This window comes from Pinus tabuliformis, chromosome Q, assembly GCF_031772625.1.
Source record: "Pinus tabuliformis cultivar Carrire ecotype Pingquan chromosome Q, CPIR1, whole genome shotgun sequence".
NCBI lineage: Eukaryota > Viridiplantae > Streptophyta > Pinopsida > Pinales > Pinaceae > Pinus > Pinus tabuliformis.
In genome coordinates this window covers 906649760-906664628 of record NC_142296.1, presented here as the reverse complement: position 1 = coordinate 906664628, position 14869 = coordinate 906649760, and the positions used below count along the sequence as shown (strand labels likewise).

The window sequence follows — 14869 nt, the reverse complement described above, 5'->3', positions numbered from 1 at the left end:
AAGAGGTCTGGTGAGACTGAGTTGAAATACCAAATTTCGGTATCCATTTCCTTGTTTCCCTTTCAAAAAAGTGGTCAAGGATAGATCTATAGCCATGACAAACTTGTTAGAAACCAATAAAATTGTTTTCTACAACCAATAAATCTTTTATGTTTTATTAAGAATCTATTTGTAGGAATGAATTATCTATGTATGCTTAAAACCTAGACTCAATGGTTGCTCTAGTCAATGGTGTGAACTAAGACATGGGGTTTAGAAAATAGTTCAATAGAAAGGTTGTCACACTAGGGAGGAAAAATTATAAGTGCAAAACAAGAGTGTTGAAAATCGAGTTCAGATAATAAAGAATAAATGCAATACCCAATGCTTTAAAGATGACATATACATCCTACTTTTGTTGGTGAACTTTTGACGGAAGAGATGAACCATAATAAAAAATCAATACATGGGTTATATTCATCTCTCACTTATCAGTAAATTTGAATTTTGATTAATAAGGCATTAGGACTTTATGTTCTTGTTGGTCGATTAAAGTACGCCCTACAACATAATCATCTTGCATCTCAAAATCGTCAGAAAATAATTCACAGATGTTAGTACCAACTTCAAATTGAGTCATATTATCAATATTTACATATATTTTAGTGCAATTACTATCATTTATAGCTGAAATAAAGATTCTATTATCACCAACCTGCATTAACTAAAGGAGATCAGACTATTTTTTGACATGGTGCAAGTCAACTAGGTTAAATGATCATTAAAGATAATATTAAGAAAAAAAATCCCAAATGTATTTGCCATGAAGTTTATTGGCTTGTTGGGCCCCTCAAATTAAGTTGTTGTGTGTTTCAAATGAGGCTTATTGTTTACCCAGATTTGATTACTCTTTCCTTTGTATTGTAACCAAAGATGGGACCAATCAATAGCAAAGTACCCTTTCAATTTATGAGATCAATCTCTACTTAATAGTAGGTTGTATGTCTCTGGTATACCCACAACTATAATGTCAATTACTTAATGGAATCATGGATCATAGGATAATCATATCAATACATCCTTCATCTCATTGATCACCTTACTTTTGACCTATCCAACTAAATGATTTTAATTTTGGTTATCTTAGGATATAAACCATGCTAAAAAATGGTTAAACATGCTCTACTATAGTCAACCATGGTCAACCACAATCAAACATGGCTCACCATAGTCAACCAAACTTAATATGACTTAACCCTTTGTGAATGTCGTAATGCAAAAGTGACTATTAGGAATGTAGCAATTCAACATAATTGAACCAAGATTAATGTTGCAATGTAACATAGCCATTAAGGAACATCACAAATTGACATAACTCAAATAAATATCACAATGTAACATAATCACTGATGAATATTGGAATGCAATGTAGCCATTAAAAAAATTGTAGCAATTCTATAAAAATCAACTTACAATAACATTATGATGCAGGAGCATTGAACCACCACCACCCAACCGAATTGATTTTGGGTGCCTCGGGAAGAAGCGACGTGGAAACCAAGGGGAGAGGACACATTTTCTTCTTATTTTTAATACATTTGTAAGCCTCTAGAAGGCGATTATCTGGCAGGGATGATATTTGATTTGTTAGAGTTTGTTAGGATTTTCTTTCTATTTATAAGTTGCCTGCAAGTGTCAGAGGAGAGCAACCATTCCAATGTAAAAACTAGGTTGAGAGGTAATTGAGCCCCAAGAGGCCTTAGTGTGCAATTAGGCCAAAGTTTGAATATATACATCTCGCGTGTTTATTTCATGTATGTTGTCTGTCCATTTTGTGTAATGTGTTTTCTTTTAATCGCCATTTTCTCAGAGGTCGTAATACCATGCCATGTTTGCAAATTAGGTTACCAAGTGAATGCACCCTAGCTAGTAGGAATTTTAATTTAGATGAGAGAGTGAAGAAGGCATTGGTTGAGCCATAGTATAAGTCCCAAATCAAAACGAGGGTCAACTAGCCCAACCTCTGACTCGGGCGAGGCCCAGTCGGGTGGTCGGGCCCTACATCAAGTCCGTCGCGGAGGTAATGAAAGGGTCAACCCCAACGTGCAAATGTGAATCAACCCCAACTTATGGAAAGAACCTAACTTGTGCCATTAGGATGGACGTGAGTTCAACCCAAAGTTATTACGTAGTTTCAACATTCAAATTGGGGAAAATGCGACACTTCATTGCTGCAGAAAATAAAATTAAAGATTATGTGGGCCATAACCCACAAGTTCAGGAGATTTGAGCAACAAAGGGGTCAAAGTGAAGCACCCCAGAAATCAATATTCATCAAGTGGTATGAGAGTGCAGGAAGGAGGCAAAGATTCCCTGTAAGAGGACAATTCCACAATTGTGGTTGTCGGTAGAATTGTTGAGGAAACATGAGAGAGTATGCAACATCCAAGCGAGCAAAGGAAGCTTGAGAGGTTCCAGGGGAGATGAACCAAGACGCCAAATTTTTGAGCCAGAGGAGGAGAGTCGGCGAACCAAGTATGAGGCATGGTTGTAGATCACTCAGTTATGCATGTGTGAAAGAAGACTAAAAGAGATAGTGATGAATGAGATGCAACAATGAAGACACATGATTGGGAGATCATGGATATTTTCAAGCATGGGATTTTGATGTAGGAACATCTAACCACCAACCAACCAAATTGATTTCGGGTGCTTCGAGAAGAAGTAGTGTGTAAGCAAAGGGGAGAAGACACATTTTCCTCTTATTTTTAATTCATTTGTAAGCCTCTAGAAGGTGATTAGATGGCAGGGACAATATTTCATTTGTTAGAGTTTGTTGGGACTTTCTTTTTGTTTATAAGCCTCTTGTGAGTGTCAGAGGAGAGCAGCCATTCCAACGTAAAAACCAGGCCAAGAGGCCATTGATCCCCAAGAGGACTTAGTATGTAATCATGCCCAAGTTTGAATATATACATCTTGAGTGTTTATTTCATGTCTTTCATTTGTCCAGTTTTGTGTGATGTGTTTTCTTTTAATCGCCATTTTCTGAGAGGTCGTATTGCCATGCCATGTTTGCAAGTTAGGTGACCAAGCAAATGAACCCTAGCCAGTAGGAATGTGAACATTGACAACAAAGCGACAAAGGCTTTGGTCAGGCCATAGTACGAGTCCCAAATCAAAACGAGGGTCAACCAACCCGACCTCTGACTCGGGTGGGGCCCAGTTGGGTTGTCAGGCCCTGCTTCAAGTCTGTCATGGAGGTAATGAAAGGGTCAACCCCTACCTATAAATGTGAACCGACCCCTACTTATGGAGAGGACTCTAACTTGTGATGTCAAGGTGGGGCCTACAAGTCCGACCTCCAAAGAAAGTTCACTTGATGGAATATGGCGAGAACATTGGTCCTATACGCCAATCTAGTTAGAGGTGAAGCACTCATTTGGGGTTTAGAAGAAGAAGAGTCTCATTTGTTACATAGGAAAGTGGATTTCATGGGCCTATTACCCACCAACACCTAGATCGGAGCCACAAGAAGATTGAAATGAGGACAACCTTGGTTCAGTATTCAACACATTACAATATAAGTAATCATGTTATAAATCTCTTGATTGCGCAATTTATAATCAATCGTATATTTAATCATGATTAATTAAAAATGAGTATAAAAAAACAATGGTTAACCAACCACTTTATTGCTTACCTATTTGATGATGCAAATTACATACAACCAAGTTAAAAATAAGGTCATTATAAATATACCAAACTAAACAACTGCATTTTCTGATAAATAGTTTCAAAACACCACCCTCTTTAACCATTCAATCAAGTTAAAAGTGACCTCCTAATAAATATACCAAACTAAACTAATGCATTTTCTGATAGATAGTTTTAAAACACCACCCTTTTTTAACCATTCAATCTTTTTTAATAACTGATGTACATTTTCCAGCATAATTATTTTTGTACACTAAAGCCTTGTTTTCTGACTCTACTCCTCACTGCCACTTGTGAGTGTGATGCTCTACTTTCTCAATATAGGGCGAAATTTACCATGTCTTTGGCCAAATTTACTATGTTTTGCCAATATAGAGGGACAATTATAAGATCAAAATCTCTATTAAATTTATATGAATTTAGGATGCCTGATAAACCATGATGCGCATGTACTCCATTGAGCAACCATGATCGGTGTGAACTCCATTGGTCTCCCATGTTAGATTTTCTTTTAGCCGAGAAATTTACATTCAACTTGTAGCGTTCACATTTACAAAATATGAATACACAACGAACTAGAAAACTCAGCATTTTCAAATGCAATGGCCGGTTTCTCAAAACACTCCAAAATCATCGTTGTTTTCTTCTCCGCGGGATATGCTCTTAACCCAAGTCAGTTTACTTTCTTCCTTACAATGCCAGAAATGACTGCTGCTTTTCTTTTGTTTACTGGATATTGTGGAGTTAACCTCTACGTACTCTTCCATGTCAATAGTACTGATCATCATTTCCTCCACAGGGATATGAATTGATGGAACAAATGGTGGTCTGGATATATATTGAATGGTGTCCCAATTGAGCCCCTTGAAAAACGAATGGTTTTTTATGCCATCAACAGTGGGTCTTTTAGAGGGTTCCTTCTCTAGCAACCTGATTATGAGATCTCTTAGAGGAGTCCATGGGCCTGGGCCTGAGAATTGGGGTTGTTTTATTAGTATATTGTAGAATGTTTCTTTCCTTGTTGCGCCCTTGAAGGGTGTTTTACCATACAGCATTTCATAGAGTAGAACCCCCAAAGCCCACCAGAAAACTGCAAAATCATGACCCATACCCTTGAGCATCTCTGGGGCTACATATTCTTCTGTGCCCGCCAAGGAATTGGACCTTGTTGGAGGACTGGACGGTGAGTTTCTGGTTTTGTTAGCTGGAGAAACTTGCGCAGAATTGAGATTATTGGGTATCGGCCTGGGAGAATTTTGGGGTTCATCAGGCTGGCTATGCAATGGGTTTGGGCAGGACATTATTGAACGTTTAAGGTGTGGAATGTGCACGCCCTTGGACTGTCTGTGCTGACGTACATTTGGAGTTACTGAAGGGGTTGTCAAATGCTTGAGCGAAAGCCTGGTAGAGAGATCAAAGTCTGTAAGCATTATGTGACCACTGGCTTGCCCGAGAATGTTCTCAGGTTTGAGGTCTCTGTAAGCTATTCCGTGGCTGTGTAGGTGCCCCAATGCTATCACTATCTCCGCCGAATAAAACCTGGGAAACCACCGCAGATCAAAGCGTTAGATTATTGAAAACTTATGTACAATTTGACACTTACCTTACATATATGTAACAGAGAATTCATTGATAACGGTTAGTCACTTAGAGCCCAATAACGTGCAATTTATGTGAATTGAAATGCAAATTACGGAACTTTCATCAATTTGGCTGGAGAGAACGTCCGCATAAATGGAATTAGAACGGTAGCGTTGAACTCAGGGAATCTGAGTGGGATAAAATCGTATGATATACTATGGGTATGGGTTTAAATTATAATGATTATGTTGTAAAAGATTGTGAATGCCTATTGATATCCGGATAAAATTGGATAAGATAATTAAAGTTTGGAGATGAAAACTTGTTATATGATTTGGGTGGGGGTTATGAAATATAATAAAGATAATGTTAAGTTTGTTTGAGAGTTAATCTGAGTAAGAGGTGGGTAGTTTAAAAAGAAGTATTTTTCTTCTTTTATTTTTTAATATTTTAAATCTAACAAATTTTATGGAGGTTTGGGAGTAGAACACAACCCTAACAAATTCTGTGGAGTTTGGGAATAGAACACAAACATGTTTTACTTCTAAACTCAAGATAATTAGTTCTTATCCTAGCGATGTTCATTTTTTTCTTATTGGTGGTCAACACATAGAGATAATATAATATCTTAGCTTCCTTTTACTCTTTAGCTCTTTATCATCCCACAACTTATCCGTAAAATTTGAGGTAATTGTATTTTTGACATTATATTTGCTTCCATGATGATCTCTTCTTAACCCCCCATTGGTTGAGCCAAGACTGGGCATCCTTATGCCACTGGCTCTTGAGGCAAAGGTGGGGGTTTTTGACTAAAATTAGAAGCAATTTTTTGGAGCCTCTTCGATTCCATGTTGTAAAGCTTCTTCTTATACATCAGATATCTAAATATAGTCGTACTTTCAATGGGGGACATGCCCAGCTTCAATCAAAAGGATAGGATAGGGAGTATTTCCCTTGGTCTTTAAATTGTATTTCCTTCAATATATATACATGTGAGTTTTTGAACTCACGAAATATATATATATATATATACACACACACACCAGTTTTGGAAGTGTTGGTAATATGGGTTAGAAGTTTGTTTAAATTTAAAAAAAAATGTCAAATTAAAACATATATTTATAAAAATGATTTTAGATTAAAATGTATTTTAATAATTATATTTTAACACTTTAAATAAATTGAAATTCAATTTATATGGTGAAATTGTTATACAATATTTATGTTCTAGTACATTCATTTTAGTGTAGTCAAGGTTATAGGAATGAGCCTCAAAATTTTGCATGCACCATGGTTTATTGATGATCAATCCATTTTCACCATTAAAAAAACAAAAAACAAAAAACAAAAAAAAAACAAACACTTCTAGAATCATATTTCTTGATAATTTATCATTCTAATATATATATAATTGGTTTTCTAATTTAAATTAGAAAAATAATTAAGAAATCTTTTAATACTCTAATAATATAAAAATCTAACAAAAACAATATTATGGTTGGTTAATAGCAACGCCTTAAAATATTAAAATATTGATTTATTAAATTTATATCAAATTTATATCTTTAAGTAAGGCCCAAAGAAAAACATAAATGCATTAAAAATTATTCATATCTAAAGCTATAGTGTAAATTGAGTTTTTTATTTAAATAAATTTGTGTAAATATTATTAATTTTTTTATTTAAATAAATTTTAGAATAAAATTTAAATGTATTTTAATTTAATAATATTCAAAATTGGTATTTACTAATATAAAACTAAGTTTTTAATTCAATTTGTTTTATATATTAGATTAGAGATTTTTTTAAATATCTAATTATAGGAGATATCTTGCACGCTAGTGCATGATGTGTTGGTCGGGCTACTTGGAAAAAAAAGAGGGTCCATAATGCTTCTAAAGGGAACTAGCCCCTCCCATTTTTAAATGTAAAAAAAAGAGGGCCCATAATTCTTCTAAAAAGAACTAGCCCCTCCCATAAATAATATTGTTTTCGATTATCTAATATATAAATAAAGAGATTGATATTAATCCATAATTATTAATAAATAGATAATTTGAAAAAAAAAGTTTTAAAAGAAAATAATAAATAAAAATATAAATTTATATTATATTTTTTTATTATTAATATGAGAATCCTCGCTCAAAATTCACTTTTCACAACCAGAATAAACTTTAAATGTATTTAAATTTATCATTAAATAAATTATTTATAAATAATATATTTTTACATATAAATTTAATATAAAATAAAAAAATTAATATAATTTGTTTTTAAATAATTATTTAAATAACGATTATTTAATAATAATAATCATAAAATCAATAAACAAAACTCAACCATACATAATAATGTAGATTATGGAATAAATATCTTAATGCACTACTGAAAAATCAGATTTAAAAAAACGTACACATCAAAAATTCGTTTTAGAGCGTAGCCATTTAATCAAAATGAAGTTTCGATAAAGAGAGTGAAACAATTTCATGGATCCACCAACCGCAATTCAGTGAAAATCTTACCTTTTTTCCTCAGTTATACGTATATGGAATGTCCTTCAGGGAGGTGGTTTCAGGTTATATATATATATATTATATTTCATACTTTATAATATATCTATATATATATATAAAGTATGAAATATAATTTTTTTTGTTGTTGGGTTGATTGATAAGAGATTTAAACTGGTTAGATAATCAATTAAACTACCCCTAAATTAATTAGGAAATTATAGTATATATATATTTTTATTTTTAATATAATAATATAATGTAAATTTTAGTTGTATAAAATATATTTTATTTTATTTTAATTTAATATAAAATTAAATAAGTTTTTAAATTTTTAATATATAAAAAGTTGTTTAAGGATTTTAGGTGGCTGCTATATTTATGGGAAAAATTTAAATAAATCAACTTGAAAAGATCAAGACCAACGAAAACTGAGCTAACCTTTAAAACTTTATTTATTTTTAGTTTTTTTAACCACATGATGAATCTGTAACTACCAGTCCTAATCTATGGGAGACCCAGGATCAATACTCATAGCTGCCACTAAGATCCTATGGTTTTAGCAAAGCGAGACTCTTGTGCCACCAAGGCGGTGGTGGGGAATCTGTTTCTCGAGCATCCACCACAGCAGGCCAGTGTACTCAATGAAATTTGAACTACGGTCTCCAAGCTTCGCCCAAATAAACTTACAATCAAACCACACATCACATCGTCGTACTAGCCCCTAAAACTTTATATATATTCCATTTCGAAATTTTGTTAATTCTATTCCATTTGTGACGGCAGATTTAAAAATATTCAACCGATATATCTGTCCATGAGCAGATTGGAGAAAGATTCAGCCAACAAGGTTGGAGGAAGAGCATAGATAAAAATATATCCTACCAATCGATCTGAACCTAAGCAGGCTGGACAAATATTCAGCCTGTTGATCTAGCCCTGAGTTGATTGGAGAATTGAATCCCACATATATTGAGGCAAAAAACGGGAATTAATTGTGCCTAGGAGTGAAAGACCAACCGCGATCCTATACGGCTGGTTTTTTGCGAAATCTCATTAAGCGTGGCAGATTAAAAATAAGGCCCTAGGTGGAGATCGAGTGGCCCAAAGAATGACCAACCCCAAGGAAACTCCGAACACAGTCATAATAAATGGTACAGACAGAACCATAGTTATAAAACCAGATTTATGGTGATGCAAAGGGCGCCCCAGGTGGAGATCGAGTGGCCCAAAGATTGACCAACCCCAAGGAAACTCCGAACACAGTCATAATAAATGGTAAAAACAGAACCATAGTTATAAAACCAGATTTATGGTGATGCAAAGGGCGCCCCAGGTGGAGATCGAGTGGCCCAAAGATTGACCAACCCCAAGGAAACTCCGAACACAGTCATAATAAATGGTACAGACAGAACCATAGTTATAAAACCAGATTTATGGTGATGCAAAGGGAATAGTAGATTGGGTCAAAGATATAACAGTTTTAATTTTCTCATATTAACTTATTAACTAATTGGATGGAACCCATTAAGAAGTTGGTAAGCACTTATTATCATATTAATTTAAATCACATTTATAGGGAGTAGAACTGGACAGAAGACTTACTATCAAAGAGAGGAATTGATAAAGACGGGTAAGTTTTTCTTTTCTGCTTATGAACAAGGACCATGACAAATGCTGACAGCATAAACTTATTTTCGAGCTTGGAGGTATGATGGAGGCATGGTGGTATGTAGTTTTTTTGGATAATGTAAGGAGCATTAGGAAAATTTGACTGAGGAGATCACTCCTGTCATATTGTTAATAGAAAGAAAGTTTTTTTTGGACAGTAGATGAAAGAATGAAAGAATGGAGGTTATGGATTATAAAGCTGATAAAATTCATAGGAGAAAAAGCAGTAACAATAGTACTGTAAGGTTGATAAAAGGGTTTTTTAATGGATAGATTGAAAAACTATGAAAAATGTACTATCTGGTTTTATAATAAAAGGGTTTTTTTTACAGATAGATTGAAAAACTATGAAAAGTGTACTATTTGGTTTTATTAATATAAATTAGAAGCGTTTTTCCTCTGAAAAAAAGTTGGATTCTCATATTGAGTCCAGATGTAAACAACCCAAATTGTATACCTAGAAATATGGTTTAATGGAAAGGGAAGTAATCAAGCCATCAAGCAGAGCAGCACATAAATAATTGGCCTGCCCATTTAAATGCAAGGCGCTGTATATGCTCACATTTGGATAACTAGTCTGCCAAAATCCAATCCAATAATAAGTATATACAGCCTGGTACATTAGCAAGTCAATTATTTTTTTGCATACAACCAAGAGATGAGCCAGGATGTAGCCATTTTTGCAAGAAAGCATAATAGTTATTCATCACAGAGTTTAATTTGTTGCACCACTGCATATGATCTATGGTGTTACACACAGGTAAAACTGAGAAATAGACTTTCTAAACTTCAAAAGAATGCAATATTTCTCATGCAAGGATCAGCAACGTTCCTTCTGATCATATACATATACAGACAGAGGAGAATACCAATATTTACATTAAAAATCACTCAAAGGAGATTATCAATATTTACATTAAAAATCGCTCAAAACCAAAAAAACAACGCAAACTTCTTACCTGATGACGGATTCTGAAAATGTTTTTTCAGCTTGTTCGTGCCTTAAAATTATTGAGATCACCTCCAGGGCAGTATTCGCCTAAGAATGCAATAATTTTATCGGTCTCCAGTCGACCCAGAAATGGCGACAGAAATGCATGCTGCAATGAAGATGAAGACAAAATGTCCAACTCCACCTCTATCCTCCTTAACCCGCCCTCCTTAATTCTTCTTTTTAAATAGTGGTCTTCCTTGTGGATTAATTTAGCTTGTTCCATGCATATATAGTGAGAGGAGGAACAAGCATGCTCTGCAAGACCTGATTTATCAGACCTATTTCTTTTTCTTACTGAAAAAAAAAATAATGTGGACAAAACGAAGCACCACCTACAGAACTCTAATTTAACTATAATAAATTAATGGAGTGTGATGTCAATGTTTTTGGTAAACTAACAGACCGAAACAATTTTTTTATTGGTTAATGGGAAGGGTTCTTTTATTGATGTAATTTAAGTAATTTGAAAATTATTTAAAAGATTTTTAGGTTTTTAGTGATTCGGATGATTTTTTATGGTTATAAATTGTTGGCTAGCAATACATCTAACATGTAGAGTAAATAAATTAAAAAAATTCAGAAACGTTTGATTACAAATAAATTCAAAATTAAAATTGCAGTTTCTTATGCTATCTTGTTAAGTGAAACAGACGCTGCTCCTATTGAAGTAATTGCTATGGTGAAAGTATTTAAAAAAATTGAACAAATGGAAGAGAGCACGTGGCCTAAGGTTGTCTTTAATGACATATTGTGCAAAAGAAAGAACACTTGGATGCAGCAAAGTAACAAATAGTTTAGTAAATGGGGTATTTGCTTGAACAAGTGTCCCATAAAAATAAAAGCTTTTGTTATGGATAAGTTCCACATGAGTACTTGGGATAAGGCGCTTGTAACAAATAAAATATATAAATAATATAAATATAATGTAGATGATAATAATCATAATTAATTATTAGTTAAGTAGTAATTAGGTTGAAGAGGCATGTCTAATAAGACATGACTCTTCATGAAGAGACACTTGCTTGGTATATAAGCAAGCCTCTCATTCTCATTTGAAAATCATCATTCTTATTCTTATTCACATATTTAATATAATATTTATATCCTAAATGGATATCTTGACATTCCAAGTCTTTTGGAGTAATTAATTTGTAGAAGGAACTTTGTTCGCTTCATTTGGTATCAGAGCCACGTTTGGCTGATCACCAGGCCTTTGGCTATCAACCTATCATCAACCTTGTTGCTGTCATAATTGAAGCATTTCACCACACATTGGGAGATTCTCCATTTTTTAGGTCTTTGGCCATTTGCTACTATTTAGAAAAATAAAAACAAAAATAATAAAGAATAAAGAAGAAAGAAGAAAAGAGGAAAGGAAATAATATATTCCGAACAAAAAAAATATAAAAGGGTTTTACAATATATATATATATATATATATATATAAAAGGGTTTTACTTTATTGATAAAAGTGCATAATAAAGATAAGCGGGAACCTTTTCAAGTATATTTAAAACTTTTTACGTGGAGAAGCCCACAGTTTTAAAAACAACCCATGGTATTTTAAAAAGTTAAAAAGAAAAAAAAAAACAAAAACAAAAAACAAAAGGAATACGTTTTACTTTTTACGTGGAGAACATTTTAACGGAGGTTTTAAAAACAACCCATGGTAATAGCCCATGGTATTTTAAAAGTTAAAGAAAAAACAAGGATACAAAAGCTCTTACGTGAAACGTAAATATTACTATTACTTTTTACATGAGGTTTTAAAAACAACCCATGGTAATAGCCCATGGTATTTTAAAAGTAAAAGATATTTTGATAACATTGGAGAAAAAATGTGTGATCTAAATAATTTAAATCTTTCAAATCTAAAGATTGTGACTGTACCAAGAGTCACGTCTCATCCACATTTTCGAAAAAAATATATTATTATAATTATCATGGAAAATTTTAGGGGCTAATGTTCGCCCAGTGGGCTAATTTTCCATGATTTTCGACAAAAAAGATTCTCTAATCTCCGATTTTTATAAAAGACAATTCGCCCAAATTTTAGAATATAAAATTATTTTACCTTAAAAATCGCCAACATTATATAGAGACTATATATAAAATCATTATATATTTTAATAATTTTACAAATATATCAATAAACATTTTATAGTTTGCATATTAGGGATTAGTGAGATTCGCCAATTTTTCTAAACTTCAAGAAAATTTTCCATCCTTAAAATTTTCCTTGATAATTAAAAAAAAAATACTATATAAGCCTTATATAGTTACATATAAAAGGAAAAGTGGGTCTCAAAAAAGTATATATAGTTTTATATAATTATAATTTTATAATATATATAAATTAAAATTATATAATATATATAATTTATAATTATATATATTAAAAAAAATTATTGTTATATAAAATTTTATCAATAGAGTGAACAAAAGAAGAAGAAGAAGAGGAGAATATTTGAAATATATATATATATATATATATATATATATTAGATTTTTATAAGAGAGAAGTGGAAATATATTTTATAGATTAAAAGAATATATACCAAAAAAAAGAAGAAGAAATTATATAAAAAGAGAGGGAAAAAAAAGGAGAGAGAATATATCATAATAAAAAAAATAATAGAAAAAATAAATAAATAAATTCTTGAAAAAAAATTATTAAAAAAAAAAGTAATTTAAAAAAAATATATTTAATATTCAAGAAGCAAAAATAGAGTCTAATACAAAAATGAAGGCCATAAGATTCCTAGAAACCGCACCCAGAGATGGTAAAGCGTTATTTAACATTAAAGGAACTCTTGCAGGAAAAGATGTTATTATTTCTATTTCTCCGGCAGAAGATGCAAATTATATAACACCTAAAATCGCAAACCAACTAGTGATTCCAGAGTCAAATATAACTGAAAAATTAGAATTAGACCTTTTTCGCAATAAAATATATGACACAGCCAATTTACGATTAAACATTGAAGATTATACATTTGTATCACAATTCTCAGTTCAGACCCTATGGAACAATCAAGGGGACATTATTTTGGGTTTACCTTGGATGGAAACTTTAGGTTCCTTTATTCTAAATACTAAAAAAAAGTTTTTAACATTTTCTTACAAGAAGAAGAAAATAACGCTCCAAGATGTTACACTGAAACCTAATTCAGTAACGCCAGAAGATATATTGGATATTTCAAAAGTAATTTCTCAAGAAGGTAAAAAAGTATTACAAAATATGCAAAATGAAATTGACAAAATCACTATTGACAAAAATGAAGAAGTTTCTCGACTTAAAAACCATAGTGAAAAATTGCTGACACAAATTAAGATACTAAAGAAGGATAAGAAGTCATTAGAAAACTAGGTACAACAACTTATCTAGAAGGAAGAATCAAATGTAGGAATTCAAGTTGATGACAAAACAACACATACCGATTTAGTGAATGTCACAACTCAGGAAGAAGACAAGCAAGTTGAAGAAAAGACGCACGTGGATGTTGCAATTCAAACGATGAACATCCCCAATGAATGTTTCATAACAAACTCAACATCTTCTCCAGAAGAAAATATAAAAATTGTCGCATGCCCAATAAGGAAAAATCAAACAAAAAAGGTTCCATATCGGCATCCGAATCATGAGAACAGACGAATCAACCATGCTACATATTTGAACAAGTCAGAACCGAAACAACAAACTGATGTTCCAGATAATAGTGATGTAATCTCAATCCAGTCTTATGCTAACAAGTCGTCACAAAATTCCAGTGATCAGAATGCTATACAGAAGATTAATCTGGGATGGTCTGATCCCTTCTCGGTGCGACAATTTTGTTTGTCACTAAGAAGATCATATCAACTTGTATCGACGAGGATGACTATTCCAAGAGAGAAAGACTTTCAAAGCCAAAAAAGAGATCAAGCCTTTTTTCATCAACAAGCTTTGAGGACAAAGCTCTTTGAGGAAGGAGGCAATGTAACAAATAAAATATATAAATAATATAAATATAATGTAGATGATAATAATCATAATTAATTATTAGTTAAGTAGTAATTAGGTTGAAGAGGCATGTCTAATAAGACATGACTCTTCATGATGAGACACTTGCTTGGTATATAAGCAAGCCTCTCGTTCTCATTTGAAAATCATCATTCTTATTCTTATTCACATATTTAATATAATATTTATATCCTAAATGGATATCTTGACATTCCAAGTCTTTTGGAGTAATTAATTTGTAGAAGGAACTTTGTTCGCTTCAGCACTAGGGAGAAACAAAAAGTACTATATTGAAGTGTTTAATCCTACTCATAATCATCAACAAAATGTGTACATAGAGATCAATATTTCTTGGAGAGCCAAAATTCTTATTGCTGAGTTAATGACTCATTCTCATCAACTCCGTTGTGAAACACT

The 14869-nt window shown here is 32.4% G+C and overlaps 1 pseudogene; it reads right to left on the bottom strand.

Moving 5' to 3' along the window:
* Positions 1-3914: 3914 nt before the first annotated feature.
* On the bottom strand, positions 3915-10672 carry LOC149222399 (serine/threonine-protein kinase OXI1 pseudogene; annotated as a pseudogene).
* Between the last annotated feature and the right edge of the window lie 4197 nt (positions 10673-14869).